The sequence below is a fragment of the Ochotona princeps genome, chromosome 24, assembly GCF_030435755.1.
Source record: "Ochotona princeps isolate mOchPri1 chromosome 24, mOchPri1.hap1, whole genome shotgun sequence".
NCBI lineage: Eukaryota > Metazoa > Chordata > Mammalia > Lagomorpha > Ochotonidae > Ochotona > Ochotona princeps.
Window position 1 is genome coordinate 36,672,982 of NC_080855.1, and position 19,956 is coordinate 36,692,937.

The following is a 19,956-nucleotide window of genomic DNA, read 5'->3' on the forward strand; positions in this document are numbered from 1 at the left end:
TAATTTTCAATAACCTTGCAAAAACGATCACAGTGTGTGTTTGGCAAAATGTGCATGATTTTGCTTGACACACTTTCATTCTGTGTACCAGGATTCAAATAGTGGCTTCTGTCCACAGCATCAGATTCCTGCTAGTGCAGATGTGGTAGGGAAGGAGATGATTTTACAAATATGTGAATCTTCGGGTCTCTGTCACCCAACGTGGAGACTCAGATTAAATTACCAGCTCCTACCTTTTGCCTGGCCCAGCCATGGCAGTTTTTGTCATTTGGAAATAATGAGTCGATGGAAAGGGCCTCCTCTCTCTGCTTCTCTGCCTCTTTAATATTTTTAAAATAAAAATGAATATCATAATATAAAAAAAGAAAGAAAGAAAAACGTTCTCATCTTTCCCTACATCAGCTTCTCAAACTCCAGATCATTGTTTTCTGTTGGATTAAGCTGTTAGTTTTGTAGATCCTGCAGCAGCCACCAAGTCAGAATACCTTACCTGATTTAAGTGGTTCTGCCATTAGGCTGGTAGAGCCTTTCATTTCCTTGAAATCTTTTGGTGAGGACAGGGTGTAGAGGTCCTGGTGGCAGAGGCTCTAGGGCTCAAGACAGCAGGAAGGGATCTGTGCTTCCCACGGAGCCCTAGGCAGCGAGAGTGACAGCTGTCAGCCAGCACTCCCACAGGGTGGAGGCATACATTTCACTGATATTGCTCAATACTCATACATTGCAAGAGGTGGCTTAACACACTGCACCACATTACCAGCTCTGAGAAACATGTGAACAACTTCACTGAGACAAACCTGAAAAGTATCCTTTGGTTAATTTTAGTACATTTGTAACAAATGCACAATTATTAACACAGTCTCAGTTTAGACTGTTTTCATCAGTGAACATGGGAAATGCTGCCCTTTGCTTTCTGTATAATGTTTAGTCTAGACTTAATTGTGCCTGAGGCAGATTCTTTGTGATTAGCAATCACTCTTGCAACTTTATTCAATTGGTTCTCTGATATTACAGATGAGAACTCCTCAAAGTGAACAAAGAGCATTTAATAGGAATGCAATTGTATAATAATGCAAATGACATTATTGTGGCTATAGACAGAAACCCCAATTTAAGTTTAATTTTCAGGAATGCTGAAAGAGGAGGAAATGAACATTGAAAACTGATGTGTGTAGTAAAACAGAATCGGAATATATGAGCAAATGTGGTTATACTGCTGCATATACTGCTGCACCGGTCTGAGTATTTGCGCCTTGTCCTGCACCAAGACCTATTGATCCATTGAAATCCTGACTTCCCAGGGGATGACTATTGGAGGTGTGGCCTTTGGGAGTTGATGAATCATGAGAGTGCAGCTCTCATTCATTCCATTAGTGCTCATACAAAAGAAACCCAAGGGAATTCCTTCACGTTTTCCACCATGTGGCAAATGCAGCAAGAAGGTGCTGTCCATGAAAGGTCTTCACTGAACACCATGTGGATGGTGCCTTCCTCCAGTATTCCTGAGCCAGCAGAATTTAGACTAACACATCATGGCTGCTTACAGGCCTCTTAGTGATGTAGTGTTGGGGTGGAGCAGCCAGAGGAAATACAGAATTTTGTGTCAGTGTGTAGTTTCACCTAAATTCATAGAAGCTAATCTGCTATGAAAATATTTGTAAAAAGATTCATTTATTTTTATTTGCAAAGACAAGGAGAGAGAGAAAGATCATCTGACCCCTGGTTCACTCCCCAAAATTCTCCAATGGCTTGAGCTGAGTCAATTCAAACCGAGGAGCCAGGAGATTCTAATAAGTCTCTGCCATGGGTGAAGGGTTCTCAAAACTTGGGCCAGCTCTAATCACTTTCCAAGGCCTCCAAGGCCACAAGAATGGACATAGATTGGAATTGGAGAAGCTGGAACATGAATCAGCTCCCATATGGAATGTCATGCTTGGAAGTGGAGGATTAGCCAATGGAGCCATTGAGTTAGCCCCTATCGTTATACCAAGTTCTAAGCATGGTAATATATTTTTTTCCTTCTTAATTTTTAAAATTTCTGATTCTTGATGAACTTAGAGACTAAGTATAGAAATGCATGCTTGTAGCAGTCAGAATAACTCCAGTAGCAAATAATTAAGTTAAAATATACGTGTTACATCAAAATTCTTATTTTGAATGTTATAAAACTTCCAGTTATTTTAGTTACCGATAAGAATGTTGCATTAATTGTTGCCATAAGAAAGTAAATGTTGGTATCTTTTATGCCATTTTAGCTGCTTTTAATTGTATAATTCATTGCTGCAACTGTACTTACAATGTTGTGCAGTCATCATCATGATTTATTTCTGGAACTTTCCACTGCCCAAGTGGAAATACTATATACTAAGTGACCATGTCCATGTTGAATTTGGTAAATTTTACTATGTTGCTATAGACTATTTTGGTTTGTAAATTTTACTGATTTGGAAAGTAGAGACTTCATGCACAAGTTTGCTTACAAATGCTAGCTGTAGTTAGGCTGGAGACTGAAAGGAACCAGGAACAATTCTGCGGTGTCAACAGGGTTGAAGTATTCAAATTATAAACCTGTCACTTCCAGGATCTAATTTGGCAGGACATTGAAATCAAAATCTGGAGCCAGGAATGCTATTCAGGTACTCAATCATGGGTGTGGATCTCTTAACTATTAGGCTAACTTAATGTCCACTTCCCTCAAATGTTTTGTAGTGCATAGATATCTTCCTTTAAGCAGTAGAAAAATGTTAACTCCTTTTACTTTAATGAAATCATTTGGTCTGTCAACACTGATGATGTAAAACTACACTCTACATTTTTCTTACAGGTTTTACTGCTCAATTTTGTGGGTGACCACATGTGGATCGCCCTATGTGTGATGTTTGAAGGCCAGTGCCTGGCATGAGCTACATGCCTAGAAAACTTTGCTGACTGCAAAAGGAGAAGGAGAGATGTGTGAGAGAAAAGGAGAGACACAGAGAGAACAAATACAGAGAAGTGGGCATTTGGCCCAGCAGTTCAGCTGCTGGATATGATGTGCACACAACAGATTTCAGCAATGTGGGGTCCTGGCTTCATCCCTGATCCAGCTTCCTCCTACAATGTAGATTGAGGGAGGAAACCTGTGATGGCTGTGATGGCTGGAGTGACTGTGCCTGTGCTATCCCCATGAGAGACCTGGATCAAGGTCCTGGCTTCCAGCATTAGCCTGGGCCAGCCATGGCCATGGCAGACATTTGGGAATGAACCTGAGAATCAGAATTGTCATTTTCTCAAATGAATATAATAAAATAAAGTAAAAAGCTATAAATGGTGACTCAAAAATGGGACAATTGTGGTGCTGAGAAAGCAATTGTATATCCCTCAGTTTGCATTGGATCAAACTCCTAGTTAATTTTGTAACTAATATTGGGAACAGGAAAATGTAAGTAGCAATGTGTGGCTGTGAACACTGTATCTGATATCGTTTGGGCTGTCCAGTAATCGTTTTTGTGAATATTTTGTCCGTCAAGGTATTTTGTTGCCCAAACTGATTTTTGGTACATTTTCACAATCTTTCCAGTATCCATTAAAATATATAGTTAAAATTATGATCAGCCTGGTGTGGCTTTGTGATAATATGTACATTGTGATTCTAACCAAAGAAAAAGTGTACAGGGCATTCTATGTAGCTGGAGAATTGTGTAACACAGCTCGAAAGAGAACAGACTGATTGGTACTAGACTGTGCTCCTTATGTCATGGCTCTGTTGCCTGCTTACTAGCACATTCAAAATGTGGGGGCTCAAGAATGAAAAGACTTTTGAGATGGTGTTATGAAATAAACACCTCAAGTGCTCACTCTTGATTGTAGTAATACATATTTCGTAGTGAACACAAATTCTTACACTGATGACTCATAATCCCATAAGACAGTCTCTAGGGAAAGTTCCTGGATACACTGTTCTCATGTGTTTCTCAGTGAATAAATTTAAACAGTGGCTCAAAATTGCCAAGGAGATTTTAACCAAGAAAACCTGTGTTCAAATAATTTTTGTCTTGAAAATCTTAAATGCATCTTCTCATTGTCTTTTGTCACAATATCTTTTGATCAAATCCAGTGAAATTCTCTTATTTTTTGGTGGCATTTAGGAGTAGGTTACTTTCTTTGTCTAGGTGCCTGATGATTTGTTCCCTTGGAGATAAATAATACTTTCTGAATCATGATCATTTTCAGTTGATATTCCAAAGTTATATTTTATTTCATAAAATATTTTGTCATATTGGTTTTACAAATTTTCTTCCTTTTCTCAGTGTAAGTTTTTAAAAGATTTTGTTATTTTTAATGGAAAGTTAGCTTTACAGGGAGAAGGAAAGGCAGAGAGGAAGAGCTTCCATCAGCTGGTTCACTCCCCAAGCAGCTCAATGGCAGAGCTGAGCTAATCTAAAGCCAGGAGCCATGAACTTCCTCCAGGTTTCTGACATATGTGCAGGGTCCCAAGGCTTTGGGCCATCTTCTGCTGCTTTTCCAAGCCATGAGCAGGGAGATGGAAGGGAAGTAAAGCAGCTGAGGTGTGAAGCAGTGCCCATATAGGATCCCAGCGCATGCAAGGCTACAGTGATGAGGCCTTTCTTTGTGTTTTAAGACATGCTCTTGTGCCCCGCAAACTAGACTAGTGGCAAAAGTTCTTGCCTTACACTTGCCAGCATCCAATACGGATGCTGGTTCTAATCCTGGCGGCCCTGCTTCCCATCGACCACCCATTTTGTGGCTTGGGAAAACAGTGGAGGACTGTCTAAAGCCTTGGAACCTTGCACTTGCGTGGCAGGCCTGAAAAAGACTTGTGGCTCCTGGCTTTGGATCAGCACAACTCTGGGAATTGCGGCCCCTTGGAGGGTGTATTGACATATGGAAGATCTTCCTCTGTGTCTCTCCTATCCTCTATAAATCTACCTTTCCAGGCTTGGTGGCATGGCCTGGCAGGTAAAGTCCTCACCTTGAACACACCGTGATCCCATATGGGCGCTGGATCTAATCCCGGAAGCTCCACTTCCCATCCAGCTCCCTGCTTGTGGCCTGGGAAAGCAGTCGAGGATGGCCCAAGCCTTGGGGCCCTGCACCCGCATGGGAGACCTGTAAGAGGTTCCTGGCTCCCATCTTCGGTTCGACACAGCACCGGCCATTGCGGCTCACTTGGGGAGTGAATCATCGGATGGAAGATCTTCCTCTCTGTCTCTCCTCCTCTCTGCATGTCTGACTTTGTAATAAAAATGATTAAATCTTTTTAAAAAATTTACCTTTCCAATAAACATAAACATAAATAAATCTTTTTTCACAATTGAAATTTTCTTATTTCACAAATAATATTATTTGTCCATCTCCTATAAATTTCACTTTCTCAGATTGAATTTTTTGGGGGGGATTTTAGATTTTGCTTTCTGCAATCCTCTTCATGTATTATGTCACTGTAGATTCACTTTTGTATTAACGTTTTTTTTTAACTTATTTTTTTAAAAGATTTATTTATTTTATTACAGTCAGATATACAGAGAGGAGGAGAGACAGAGAGAAAGATCTTCCATCCGATGATTCACTCCCCAAGTGAGCCGCAACGGCCAGTGTGAGAGGACTTTAGCTACTAGGCCACGCCGCTGGGCCCTAACTTGAGTTTTTGTGACTGAAATGAATTGTTTCTTTTTTCTCTGTTCTAGTCACCTGTTTCCAAGCTGTCACAAGTATAACTTTTATAGTTTTATCATTATCTTATAGTATTTTAGCTTATTATGAAGTATTTGCTTCAGTGTTCATCTTTATTTTTTATGTGTGTCTTTTGATGAGCATGACTGCCTCTAGGGTCATTATTATTCTTTCATACACTTATTGCTTCTTTTCTGCTTTTAGTTTTTATTTGCACAGATTATGTACTAGTGGAGTTTTAGTGAATTATTCATATTTGCATTATACATGTAATATGTAATACATATAATATATATAATATATACATGCATATATACTTGAAATAGCTACCAGACTGAAAACGTCATCCCAAAGCTGTTCACCTAGAAATTCCTTCAACATTTGATTGCATTACCAGTTAGCATTACCAAAGCCTTCACAAAATGAGTTAATTTCTGAGGGTTCCAACAGTAGTCTCTAGGCTAGAATGGCCTGAAGCCTCTCTGTTCCCACACTCCTTAAGTCACACTCATTACACTAACAAGTGTCTGAAGCTATTTGGTGTGAAGCCAGTTAATACAGCACCAACAGAATTAGTGTGCTCATGTGTTGTTTCAGACAAAACTGCAACATCAAAACACACCATAAATTTGTTTATCAGGGCCCAGTACAGTAGCGTAGTGGTGAAAATCCTTGCCTTGTAAATGCTGGGATCCCATATGGTTTTGCTACTGCACTTCCCAACTACACCACTTCCTATCGAGCTCCCTGCTCATGGCCTGGGAAAACAATAGAGGAAGGCCAAAAGCCTTGTGACCCTGCACCCTTGTGGGAGACCTGGAGGAAGTTCCTGGCTCCTGGCTTCGGAATGGCTCAGCTCTGGCCATTTGGGCCATTTGGGAAGTCAACCCTCGGGTGTGAGATATTCCTTTCTTTGTCTGCTTCTCTCGTATATCTGCCTTTCCAATAAAAATAAATAACTCTTTAAATAAAAAATTAGTTTAGCAAATAGCATGTTAAACAGGCATCACTCATAATACTCAATGACTTAGTTTAAACTGAAAACAAAATCTAAACTTAACAAGTTTAATGTCAAATTACCAATGATTAGTAATTCATTATCTACTATGCCATTCAAGTTGGACTCAAAGAAAGTTAATTTGGGCCAGGTAAGTAGCCTCCTGGCTAAAGCCCTCGCCTTGCTTGTGCCGGAGTCTGATATCAGCGGCTCATATCCAAGGGCCCCTCTTCCCATCCTGCTACCTGCTTATGGCCTGAGGAAGCAGATGAAGACGGCCCAAAGCCTTGGGTTGCTGCATCGAATGGGAGGTCTGGAAGAAGCTCCTGGCTCCTGGCTTTGGATTGGCTCAGCTACAGCTGTTGCAACCATTTAGGGTGTACATTAACAGACAGAAGATCTTCCTCTCTGTTTCTGTACCTCTCTATATATCTGACTTTACAACAACAACAACAAAAATCTTAAAAAATAGTTATTCTAGCTTTTCTTTTAATCTTATTTCCATTGATTAGAAGAAAACAGACATCTAGTTTTGTAAGTCATGGATTTAGTACATATTAAGATTTCAAATTGCAATTGGAATTAACAATTTCTTCTTCTATAAATAGCAGGGAAATTTAAAAATATATATAAAGCTTTGTCAAGTAGTGTGCTGCTTCAGAATGCTTGTAACTCATTACCTTTTGCTCTTATCACTAAAATATCTCATTGATATTTTGAGTACTCCCAAAATCAAGTAAAGTGCAAAGAAGTTTGCTTTTATCATTTATTTAGTTTTCTTTATGTTAAAATACTAGATGAACAACTTGTTCAATGAGGGGGACAAATGGCAAAATTCTTTGAGTCATAGGAATTTCTTTTTCTTATTATATATTATTTTTAATTCATTAATTACATTGTATTATGTGACACAGTTTCATAGGTACTTGGGTTCTCCCCCACTTCCCAAACCCTCTCACCATGGTGGTTCCTCCACCTTGTTGCATAACCACAGTTCAAGTTCAGTTGAGATTCCCCCATTGCAAGCATACACCAAACATAGAGTCCAGCATCTTATTGTTGTCCAGTCAAGTTCAACGGCTTCTTAGGTATACCCTTTCTTGTCTGAAGGCAGAGCCAGCAGAGTACCATCCCGATCAAATAAAACCTCTAACATACCATCAAAAAAATTTACATCATTATGGAATTAATTGACATAGTAATGAGTAATCAATATATTAAAAGTAAATGCGAGTTCCTAGCCACCTTCTGTGACCACCTCACTTACATTTCAATTTTAGTTTATACACAACATATAACATTCATAACATAACATGTTATACATAACATCATATCATATTAAATTAAGGCAAACATGTGGTATTTAACCCTTTGGGATTGGCTCATTTCCCTTAGCATTATGGTTTCCAGTTTGGCCCATTTGGCCACAAAGAACTGCATTTTGTTTTATTTAATAGCTCAGTAGTATTCCATGGAGTAGATGAACCATAGCTTTCTTATCCAATCCTCTGTTGATGGGCATTTTGGTTGCTTCCATGTTTTTGCAATTACTGATTGTGCTGCTATGAACATAGGAGTGCATGTTGGTTTCTCATAAAACAAGTGTTCTGGATATATTCCTAGGAGTGCTATTGCTGGATCATACGGTATGTTGATTTTGAGTTGTTTGAATGTTCTCCATACCGATTTCCGTAGAGGCTGTACCAGCCTGCAGCCCCACCAGCAGTGGAGTAGGGTTCCCTTTTTCCCGCAACCTCGCCAACAAGTGTTGTTGGTGCTTTTATTGATGTGGGCCAGTCTTACTGGTGTTAGGTGGTACCACATTGATGTTTTAATTTGGATTTCCCTTATTGCCAGGGAACTTGAGCATTTTTTCATATGCTTGTTTGCCATTTGGGTTTGTTCCTTTGCGAAGTGTTTGCACATTTAACGTGCCCATTTCTTGAGTGGCTTGTTTGTTTTGACATTTTGGTTGTTTCGTATATCTTTGTATATTCTGGAGATTAGCCCTCTATCACCTACGTAGTTTATGAAGATCTTCTCCCATTCTATGGGTTGCTTTTTACTTTGTTGATTGTTTCTCTAGCTGTACAGAAGCTTCTTAGTGTGATGAGGTCCCATTTGTTTATTCTGGTCTCAATTTCTACTGCTTTTGGAGTCTTTTTTAGGAAGTGAGGGCCTACCCCTAAGTGTTGCAGTGTGTTTGCAACATTTTCTTCCAAAAGTTTGGTTTCTGGATGTAGGTTTAGATCTGTTATCCATTTAGATCTGATCTTAGTGTATGGTGAGAGATGTGGATCTATCTTTGTGTTTCTGCAGGCTATTTACCAGTTGTCCCAACAGCATTTATTAAAGAGACCTTCCCATTTGCCTGGATTGTTGTTTGTCTTTTGTCAAAGATTATTTGGCTTTACCTGTTTGGGTTCCCATCTGGCGTTTCTATTCTGCTCCATTGATCTTCCTTTCTATCTTTGTGCCAGTACCACGCTGTTTTGATAACCACTGCCCTATAGTATGTCCAGAGGTCCAGAACTGTGATTCTCCCTGCCAACTTCCTGTTCTTCAGAGTGGTTCTAGCTTTCCGTGTTTTTTTGTGTTTCCAGATGGACCTTTGGATCATTGTTTCCAGTTCCATGAAGAATGTTTTGGACAATTTGATTTGGATTGTGTTGAATGTATATATTGCTTTAGGCAGTATAGACATTTTAATGATAGTGATTTTACCTATCCAGGAGCATGGGATGTTACTCCATCTTTTGAGGTCTTGTTCAATTTCTTTTTTAAGTAGTTTGTAATTTCCTTCAAATAGGTTTCTTACATTTTTGGTTAGATTTATTCCCAGATATTTCATACTTTTCTCTGTTATTTTGAATGGTATCTTGCTGATTAGATCTTTTTCCATCTTGGGGCTGTTTGCATACACTATGGCTGTTGATTTTTGTTCATTAATTTTGTACCCTGCCACTCTACCAAACTCTTGTACAAGTTCTAGCAGTCTCTGTATTGAGTCTCTTCGCTGTTCTACATAAAGAATCATATCATCTGCGTATAGTGAGAGCTTGACTTCTTCATTTCCCATTTGGATTCCTCTGATTTCTTTTTCTTGTCTTATGGCCTCAGCGAGTACCTCTAGGACTATGTTGAATAGCAGTGGAGAAAGTGGACATCTCTGTCTTGTTCCAGATCTCAGTGGGAAGGGTTCCAGTTTTCCTCCATTCAGTATGATGCTGGCATTGGGTTTTTCATATATGGCTTTGATTATGTTGTGGATTTTTGATCTATGCCTACCCTGATTAGGGTTTTTAGTAGGAAGTGGTGTTGGATTTTGTCGAAAGCTTTTTCTGTGTCTATTGGTACTATCATGTGATTCTTGTTTTTCAGTTTTTGGATGTGGTGTATCACATTTATGGATTTCAAAATGTTGAACCACCCCTGCATTCCAGGGATGAATCCTACTTGATGTGGATGAATGATCTGTCTGATGTGTTTTTGAATTCTGTTGGCTAGGATTTTGTTGAGAATCTTAGCATCAATGTTCATCAAAGAGATAGGTCTGTAGTTTTTCTTCTCTGTTAGTTCTCTGTCTGGTTTTGAGATTAAGGTAATGTTGGCTTCATAGAATGAGTTTGGAAGGGTTGCTTCCTTTTCTATTGTTTTGAAGAGCTTGTAGAAGATTGGGTTAGTTCTATTCGGAATGTTTTGTAGAATTCTGTAGTGACGCCGTCTGGGCCTTGGCTTTTCTTTGTTGGGAGGTCTTTAATCACTGATTCAATCTCTGCTTCAGTTATGGGTTTGTTCAGTTCCTTTGCTGCCTCTGGGCTAAGTTTTGGCAGGTGGTGTAAGTCTAAGAACTTTTCCATTTCTTGGTGGTCTTCTGATTTGTTGGAGTACAGTGCTTTGTAGTAATTTCTAATGATGTCCTTAATGGTTGCAGTGTCTGTTGTTATGTTGCCTTTTTCATCTTTGATGCTGTTAATTCTTGCCTTCTCTTGTTTTTTGTTTGTCAGTCGGGCCAGTGGGGTTGTCTATCTTGTTTATCTTCTCAAAAAACCAGCTTTTTGATTCATTGATTTTGTGTATCATTTTTTTATTTCTATCTGGTTGATTTCCTCCCTTGTTTTGATGATTTCTTGATTCCTGTTGTGTCGGGGGCTCTTCTGCTTCTGCTTTTCCAATTCCTGGAGGTGTGTGTTTAGTTCCTGTAATTGGCGCCTCTCTTGGGCCTTGACATGAGATTCAATTGCAATGAGTTTACCCCTTAGCACTGCTTTGGCAGTGTCCCACAAGTTTTGGAATGTTGTGTCAGAGTTTTCACTGATTTCCATAAATTTTTTTATCTCATCTTTAATTTCTTCCCTGACCCATTTTTTGTTTAATAGCATATTGTTCAGCCTCCAAGAGTTTCTGTATTTCCTTGGTTATTTTGAATTGCTGATTTCCAGTTTCATTCCGTGGTGGTCTGAGAGAGTACATGGTATGATTTTTATCTTTTTGAAGTTATTTAGGTTTGCTTTGTGTCCTATCATGTGGTCGATCCTGGAGAAGGTGCCATGCACTGCTGAAAAAAATGTATAATTTGTCGCCTTATGGTAAAAAATTCTATAAATATCTATCATGTCCAGTTGTTCTATTGTTTGTCTGAGCTCTGTTGTTTCTTTGTTGAGTTTTTGTTTTGTTGATCTGTCTATTGTTGTTAGTAGGGTGTTAAGATCACCCGCTATTATTGTGTGCATATCTATGTCTCCCCTTAAGTCCGTAAGTAATTGCTTCACGTAGCTAGGTGCATTGGAATTTGGTGCATATATGTTCACAATGGTAATTACTTCCTGATGGATCAGTCCCTTCACCAATATATAATGTCTTTCCCTGTCCTTTTTGATGTGTGTCAGATTGAAGTCCACATCATCTGAAATTAAGACAGCTACGCCAGCCTTTTTTTCTCGTCCATTGGCATGAAATATCTGTTTCCAACCTTTCACTTTCAGCTTCTTCGAATCTCTTCTGGTTAGATGTGTCTCTTGTAGGCAACAGATTGTTGTGTCTTATTTGATAATCCATTCTGTTAACCTATGCCTTTTGATTGGTGAATTCAGGCCATTTGTGTTAAAAGTTAAAATTGAGAGGTTGTGATTTTGCCCTGCCTTACTTGTTTTTGTGGGTGTTGATATCTGTGTAATTGCCCTTCCTTGTGTGGACTTTAGTGGGGACACCTTCCTGTTTGCCATCTTTGCTTATGATTCACCTCCTTTTTTTCTGGATTTAGTGCATTTCTAAGGAGATTTTGTAGAGCTGGTTTTGTGCTGGCATATTCTTCTAATTTCTCTTTGCTATGAAAGTATTTGATTTCGTTCTCAAATACGAATGAGATCTTTCCTGGGGACAATATTCTTGGTTGATAGTTATTCTGATTCAGGATTTGGAAGATCTTTGTCCATTCTCTTCTTGCTTGTAAGGTCTCTTCAGAGAAGTCAGCAGTGATCCTGATTGGTTTTCCCCGGTATGTGATCTTTTCTCTGCTTTGTACTTGTCTCAGGATTCTTTCTTTGTCTTCGTTGGAGTGGAACTTGAGCACCATATATCTGGGTGAAGATCGCTTTGGGTCATATCTGCTGGGAGCCCTCTGACCGTCCTGGATTTGGGCTGGGTTCATGTTCCAAGTGTTTTGGAAGTTTTCCTGTATAATTTCGTCAAGCACCATTTGCATTCCTGACTCTTTTTCCGCTCCTTCAGGAAGGCCAATAATCCTAATATTTGATTTTCTGAGGTTGTCTTTCATTTCTTGTATGGTCTTATTGGCTTTGTTCAGACTTGTCTCCAGCTGTTTAATGAGCTGGGTTTGTTCGTTCTGTGTGTCTTCCATTTCAGAGATCCTCTCTTCTGCTGTATTTATTCTGTTGGTTAGGCTCTCAATTTTGTGCTCTAAGTCAAGAATTTTACTTTTCATTTGTTGTATTTCTGTGACTATGTCGTTCTTGAATTCCTTGAAGTCCTCCCAATTCTTCTCATTGCCTCTGACATATTTTACCATTGTTTTTTTGAATTCCTTGTCTGGTAGATCTTCCATGTCTTCATCTCGCATCTCCGAAATAGACATTGGCTTTTGATCCTTTATTGGTAGGGTGTTGGCTCTCTCATCTGGGTCTACCTTTTCTGGTATTTTTTCCCATTGCATTAGTGTTTCTTTTTTGAGAGACCTAGGAACCAGTGTGCTGAGGGGTCTCCAAGCACTATCCCATAGAGATCGGAGTGTGCAGGCGTGGAGTAGCAGGGTGTGGGAATTTTCAAGGCACTTTTGGTGTGTCTCCAGAACACTGGACTTCAGGGCGCCACTTCCAGGGCCCGGTGGATTCAAAGCGCACTCTCAGCTCGTCCCCTACAGGTATGCTACCACAGGGCTTGGGGGAGTGAAGGCGCTCTGTGAACGCACCCTGTGTGCGGGATCACAGGGCTTGGAGGATTCTAGGTGCTTTCTCAGTGTGTCCCCAGTGCCAGGGACTGCAGGGCATGGAGGTTCCAGGTGCTCTCTGGGAACGCTTCCTGCACGCAGGTCCACAGTGCCCTCCTGGTGTGTCTCTCAATCATGGGACTATAGGTTGTGGGGTGTTCCAGGTGCTCTCTGGAAGCACCTCCTGCTCAGGCCCGCCCACCCCAGCGCTTGCAGGGGACCGACCACCCCAGCGCTAGCACAGGATTGCCCAGCACAGACGTTTCCTGTGGGATAGCACCGCCCAGCTGAGAGCCAGACCGCAAAGGCACAGGGGAGTATTCAGTGTGCCTTTTGCCTTTCTCCTCAGTGCACAGGACCGCTGTGCGTCACCTCCCAGACACAGTTTTGGCAGTTTCAAGGCACTCGCCCTGTGTCCCCAGACTCTGGAATCTCAGGGGGGGAGGGGAGATGAGCACCAAGGGTGTTCAGACTCTGTGCATTCCCCTGGGGGGCCAACTCCTGAAGCCTCCGACCCACCACTGTCCCCACCCAACTCACTCAAACCTCAGGTTCTTGCAGTCTGCTTCTTCCTCTGGTGGGAACCCTTGCCGCGGGTGCGTCTCCTGGAGACTGCGTCTGGTGCAGGTCCTGGCGGGTCCCAATGGGACCTGGAGACTGCAGCGGTTGCAGGTCCTGGCGGGGCTTGGCGACTAGGGTAGGCAGATGCCAGCAGGTCCTGATGACTTCGGGTCCTGATATCTGCAGCGGGTGCAGGTCCTGGCGGGTCCTGGCGACTAGGGTGGGCAGCTGCCAGCGGGTCCTGATCAGTGCTGGTCCTCACGGCCACAGCGTCTGCGGGTCCTGAGGTCTGCGGGTGGACTGCGGCTCTCAGCAGTTGCACTCAATGGTCACTGAGCAGGTCAGGAGCAGAAAGCCGTCTTCCCTGCCCTTTGTTTTGTTTTTCCCTGGTTGCTCTTCCCAGTTGTGTGGATTTTTTTGGCTCCACACTGCCCAGGGAACTTCACGTTCTTCTCCCTGTAGCTCTATGCTGCTCCACTAACGCTTTTGTCGCTTTCTAGCCCTCTCTGTCTGTGAGCTCCCTCACAGTCTTCCTCCTATTTCGGCCATCTTGCGAGTCTCTCCATAGGAATTTCTTAAGGAAGAGAAAGAATTTTCCTTTTAAGTCCAGACAGAATATTATGGAGAAAATGCCTAAACAAATAGCAGTCTCCCTCCAAAATTCCCTTGTTCCCAGTAACCCAAAATTGCCCCAACCTGTGAATGAAATACAATTACCATGACTTTCCTAACAACCGTAGTTACTCATCCTTTGCCTATGATGCCTTCAAAGAGTTTGAGCTGGAGACAATATCTATACGATCATATTCTTGGAAGAGAAAGCAGTATGTAAGAGTCCTGCTGTGACCTCCAAGTGCCATTGTGGCACCTGTGCCATCATCAGTCTTATAATTTTAAAGATTAACTTTTCCCAGCAGGACTATTGTTCTTGTATCCTTCTTTAATATCCCTCATTATAGAAGCAAAGATCTGAGCCCATTTTTGGTGCAATTCTGCTTCAGAATTGCAGTACTATAGTGGAACTCTTTTTTATATGTATGTGAAATCTTCTATCAGCTTTGTTAGGAATGATGCTATAGGGCCAAAACCGATAGCGTAGTGGCTAAAGTCCTCACCTTGCATGTGCTGGGATCCCATATGGGTGATTGTTCTGATCCCAGCTGCTCCACTTCCCATCCAGCTTCCTGCTTGTGACCTGGGAAAACACTGGAGGACGGCCCAAAGCCTTGGGACCCTGCACCATAGATCTTGCTATTCAGGTTACTCCTGAGGAGTGAACCAGTTGATGGAAGATCTTTCTCTCTCTCCTTTCTGTAAAATCTGCCTTTCCAGCAAAAACAAATATATCATCTGTAAAAATAAAAGAAACTGGGCTATGTGAATAAAGTTCATTGTACAAGAGTATCTCAGATTCCTAATCCAGTCTCAGACAAAACCTGCTCCCTATCTCTGCTAAATACATTCCACACTCAACAGCCAGACCAAGTGGGAAGGGTTTGGTGGGCAGTGTCCAGATCTATTCTATCAAGTACATATCTGGTGTAAGACTGTAAGATTAAAATGAAGAAATAATTAGCAGAGATGTTCTTCAAAGAATACTTCCAATGTAGCAAAACATTTCAATGTTGTGCTGTGATCCCCATGAAAAAAGGCTAACTGGCATGGCTAATTGGAAAGATTTTTTTTATTATTAAATTTATTCATTAATTACATTGTGTTGTAATTTCATAGAAACTGGGATTCTCCCCCCACTTCTCCACACCCTCCCCCCCATGGTGGGTTCCACCACCCTGCTGCATAACAATAGTTCAAGTTCAGTTGAGATTCCCTCTTAGCAAGCATATGCCAGGCATAGAGTCCAGCATCTTATACTCCAGTCAAGTCCAACTACTTATTGGGGAGACCCTCTATGGTCTGAGGGCAGAGCTAGCAGAGAATCATCCCGATCAAATAAAAGCACTAACATATTATCAGCAAAAAGTAACATTGGTATAGAATTAATTGACATAGTATTGAGCAGCCAATATGTTAAAAATAAAAGCGAGTTCTTAACCACATTCTGAGACCACCCCATTCACATTTCCGTTTTAGTTTATATACTACATATGACATAACATCCATAACCTAATATGTTATGCATAACATCATATCATATTAAATTAAGGCAAACGTGTGGTATCTAACCCTTTGGGATTCGCTCATTTCCCTTAGCATTATGGTTTCCAGTTTGGCCCATTTGGCCACAAAGAACTTCATTTTGTTTTTTTTTAATAGCTCAGTAGTATTCCATGGAGTAGATGAACCATAGCTTTCTTATCCAGTCCTTTGCTGATGGGCATTTTGGTTGCTTCCATGTTTTTGCAATTACTGATTGTGCTGCTATGAACATAGGAGTGCATGTTGGTTTCTCATAAAACAAGTGTTCTGGATATATTCCTAGGAGTGCTATTGCTGGATCATACGGTATGTTGATTTTGAGTTGTTTGAATGTTCTCCATACTGATTTCCATAGAGGCTGTACCAGCCTGCAGCCCCACCAGCAGTGGAATAGGGTTTCCTTTTCCCGCAACCTCGCCAACAAGTGTTGTTGGTGCTTTTATTGATGTGGGCCAGTCTTACTGGCGTTAGGTGGTACCTCATTGATGTTTTAATTTGGATTTCCCTTATTGCCAGGGAACTTGAGCATTTTTTCATATGTTTATTTGCCGTTTGGGATTGTTCCTTTGTGAAATGTCTGCCCATTTCCTGTGCCCATTTCTTGAGTGGCTTGTTTGTTTTGGTGTTTTGGCTGTTTTGTAGTTTTTTGTATATTCTAGAGATCAGCCCTCTATCACCTACGTAGTGCGCAAAGACCTTCTCCCATTCTGTGGGCTGCTTTTTTACTTTGTTGATTGTTTCTCTAGCTGTACAGAAGCTTCTTAGTCTGATGTGGTCCCATTTGTTTATTCTGGTCTTGATTTCTACTGCTTTTGGAGTCCTTTTTAATAAGTCAGGACATACCCCTAGATCTTGCAGAGTATTTCCAACATTTTCTTCCAAAAGTTTGAAGGTTTCTGGATGTAGGTTTAGATCTTTTATCCATTTACATTTGATCTTAGTGTATGGTGAGAGATGTGGGTCTATCTTTTTGTTTCTGCAGGCTATTAACCAGTTGTCCCAACAGCATTTATTAAAGAGACCTTCACATTTGCCTGGATTGTCATCTGGTTTTTGTCAAAGATTATTTGGCTGTATCTGTGTGGGTTCCCTTCTGGTGTTTCTATTCTGTTCCACTGATCTTCCTCTCTATCTTTGTGCCAGTACCAGGCTGTTTTGACAACCACTGCCCTATAGTATGTCCAGAGGTCTGGAACTGTGATTCCCCCTGCCAACTTCCTGTTCTTCAGAGCGGTTCTAGCTATCCATGTGTTTTTGTGTTTCCAGATGGACCTTTGGATCATTGTTTCCAGTTCCATGAAGAAAGTTTTTGGCAATTGGTTTGGGATTGCGTTGAATGTATATATTGTTTTGGCAGTATAGACATTTTAATGATATTGATTTTACCTATCCAGGAGCATGGGATGTTACTCCATCTTTCTAGATCTTGTTCAATTTCTTTTTTAAGTGGTTTGTAGTTTTCTTCAAGTAGGTCTTCTACATTTTGGTTAGATTTATTCCCAGATATTTCATACTTTTCTCTGTTATTTTGAATGGTATTTTGCTGGTTAGATCTTTTTCCAACTTGGGGCTGTTTGCATACACTATGGCTGTTGATTTTTCTTCATTAATTTTGTACCCTGCCACTCTACCAAACTCTCGTATAAGTTCTAGCAGTCTCTGTATTGAGTCTCTTCGCTGTTCTACATAAAGAATCATGTTATCTGCGCATAGTGAGAGCTTGACTTCTTCGTTTCCTATTTGGATTCCTCTGATTTCTTTTTCTTGTCTTATGGCCTCAGCAAGTACCTCTAGAACTTCATTGAATAGCAGTGGAGATAGCAGACATTCTAGTCTTGTCCCAGATCTCAGTGTGAAAGGTTCCAGTTTTCCTCCATTCAGTATGATGCTGACGTTGGGTTTTTCATATATTGCTTTGATTATGTTGTGGATTTTTCCTTCTATGCCTACCTTGGTTAGGGTTTTTAGCAGGAAATTGTGTTGGATTTTGTCGAAAGCTTTTTCTGCATCTATTGATACTATCATGTGATTCTTGTTTTTCAGTTTTTGGATGTGGTGTATCACATTTATGGATTTCAAAATGTTGAACCACCCCTGCATTCCAGGGATGAATCCTACTTGATGTGGATGAATGATCTGTCTGATGTGTTTTTGAATTCTGTTGGTTAGGATTTTGTTGAGAATCTTAGCATCAATGTTCATCAAAGAGATAGGTCTGTAGTTTTCCTTCTCTGTTAGTTCTCTGTCTGGTTTTGGGATTAAGGTAATGTTGGCTTCATAGAAGAGTTTGGAAGGGTTGCTTCCTTTTCTATTGTTTTGAAGAGTTTGTAGAGAATTGGGGTTAGTTCTTTCGGAATGTTTTGAAGAAATCTGTAGTGAAACTGTCTGGGCCTTGGCTTTTCTTTGTTGGGAGGTCTTTAATCACTGATTCAATCTCTGCTTCAGTTATGGGTTTGTTCAGTTCCTTTGCTGCCTCTGGGCTAAGTTTTGGCAGGTGGTAGAAGTCTAAGAACTTTTCCATTTCTTGGTGGTCTTCTGATTTGTTGGAGTACAGTGCTTTGTAGTAATTTCTAATGATGTCCTTAATGGTTGCAGTGTCTGTTGTTATGTTGCCTTTTTCATCTTTGATGCTGTTAATTCTTGCTTTCTCTTGTTTTTTGTTTGTCAGTCGGGCCAGTGGGGTTGTCTATCTTGTTTATCTTCTCAAAAAACCAGCTTTTTGATTCATTGATTTTGTGTATCATTTTTTTATTTCTATCTGATTAATTTCCTCCCTTGTTTTGATGATTTCTTGCTTCCTATTGTGTGTGGGGCTCTTCTGCTGTTGATTTTCCAATTCCTGGAGGTGTGTGTTTAGTTCCTGTAATTGGTGCCTCTTTTGGGCCTTGACGTAAGCTCCAATTGCGATGAGTTTACCCCTTAGCACTGCTTTGGCAGTGTCCCACAAATTTTGGAATGTTGTGTCAGAGTTTTCATTGGTTTCCATAAATTTTTTGATCTCATCTTTAATTTCTTCCCTGACCCATTTTTTGTTTAATAGCATATTGTTCAGCCTCCAAGAGTTTCTGTATTTCCTGGGGCATTTTGAGTTGCTGATTTCCAATTTCATTCCGTGGTGGTCTGTGAAGGCACACAGTTTGATTCCTATCTTTTTGAAGTGATTTAGATTTGCTTTGTGTCCTATCATGTGGTCCATCCTGGAGAAGGTGCAATGCACTGCTGAAAAAAATGTATAATCTGTGGTCTTAGGATAAAAAGTTCTATAAATGTCTACTAAGTCCAGTTGTTCTAATGTTTGTCTGAGCTCTGTTGTTTCTTTGTTGAGTTTTTGTTTTGTTGATCTGTCTATAGTTGTTAGCAGAGTGTTAAGATTGCCCACTATTATTGTGTGCATATCTATGTCTCCCCTTAAGTCTGTAAGTAATTGCTTCACGTAGCTAGGTGCATTGGAATTTGGTGCATATATGTTCATGATTGTAATTACTTCCTGGTGGATCAATCCCTTCATCAATATATAATGTCCTTCTCTGTCCTTTTTGATGTCTGTCAGCTTGATGTCTAAATCATCTGAGATTAGGACAGCTATGCCAGCCTTTTTTTCTCGTCCATTGGCATGAAATGTCTTTTTTCATCCCTTCACTTTCAATTTCTTAGAGGCTTTTCTGGTTAGATGTGTCTCTTGTAGGCAACATATAGGTGGGTGCTGTTTGATGATCCATTCCGTTAATCTATGCCTTTTGATTGGTGAGTTTAGGCCATTTTTGTTTAGGGACAATATTGAGAGGTGTGATTTTGGGCTTCCATGAGTGTGTATAAGTGTGCAAGTGTGTATTTGCGAGTATTAGAGTTTCTGATTGGTTGACTTTCCTTGCATGGATTTTAGTGGGGAGGTCTTCCCATTTGCCATCTTTGATTTTGGTTTTCATTTTTTGTTTCTGGGTTTAGCACCTTCCTGAGGAGATTTTGCAGAGCTGGTTTCGTGTTGATGTATTCTTCGAGTTTCTCTTTACTGCTGAAGTATTTGATTTCATTCTCAAATACAAATGAGAGCTTTGCTGGGTACATTATTCTTGGTTGGCAGTTGTTTTGTTTCAGGATTTGATAGGTTTTACCCCATTCTCTCCTT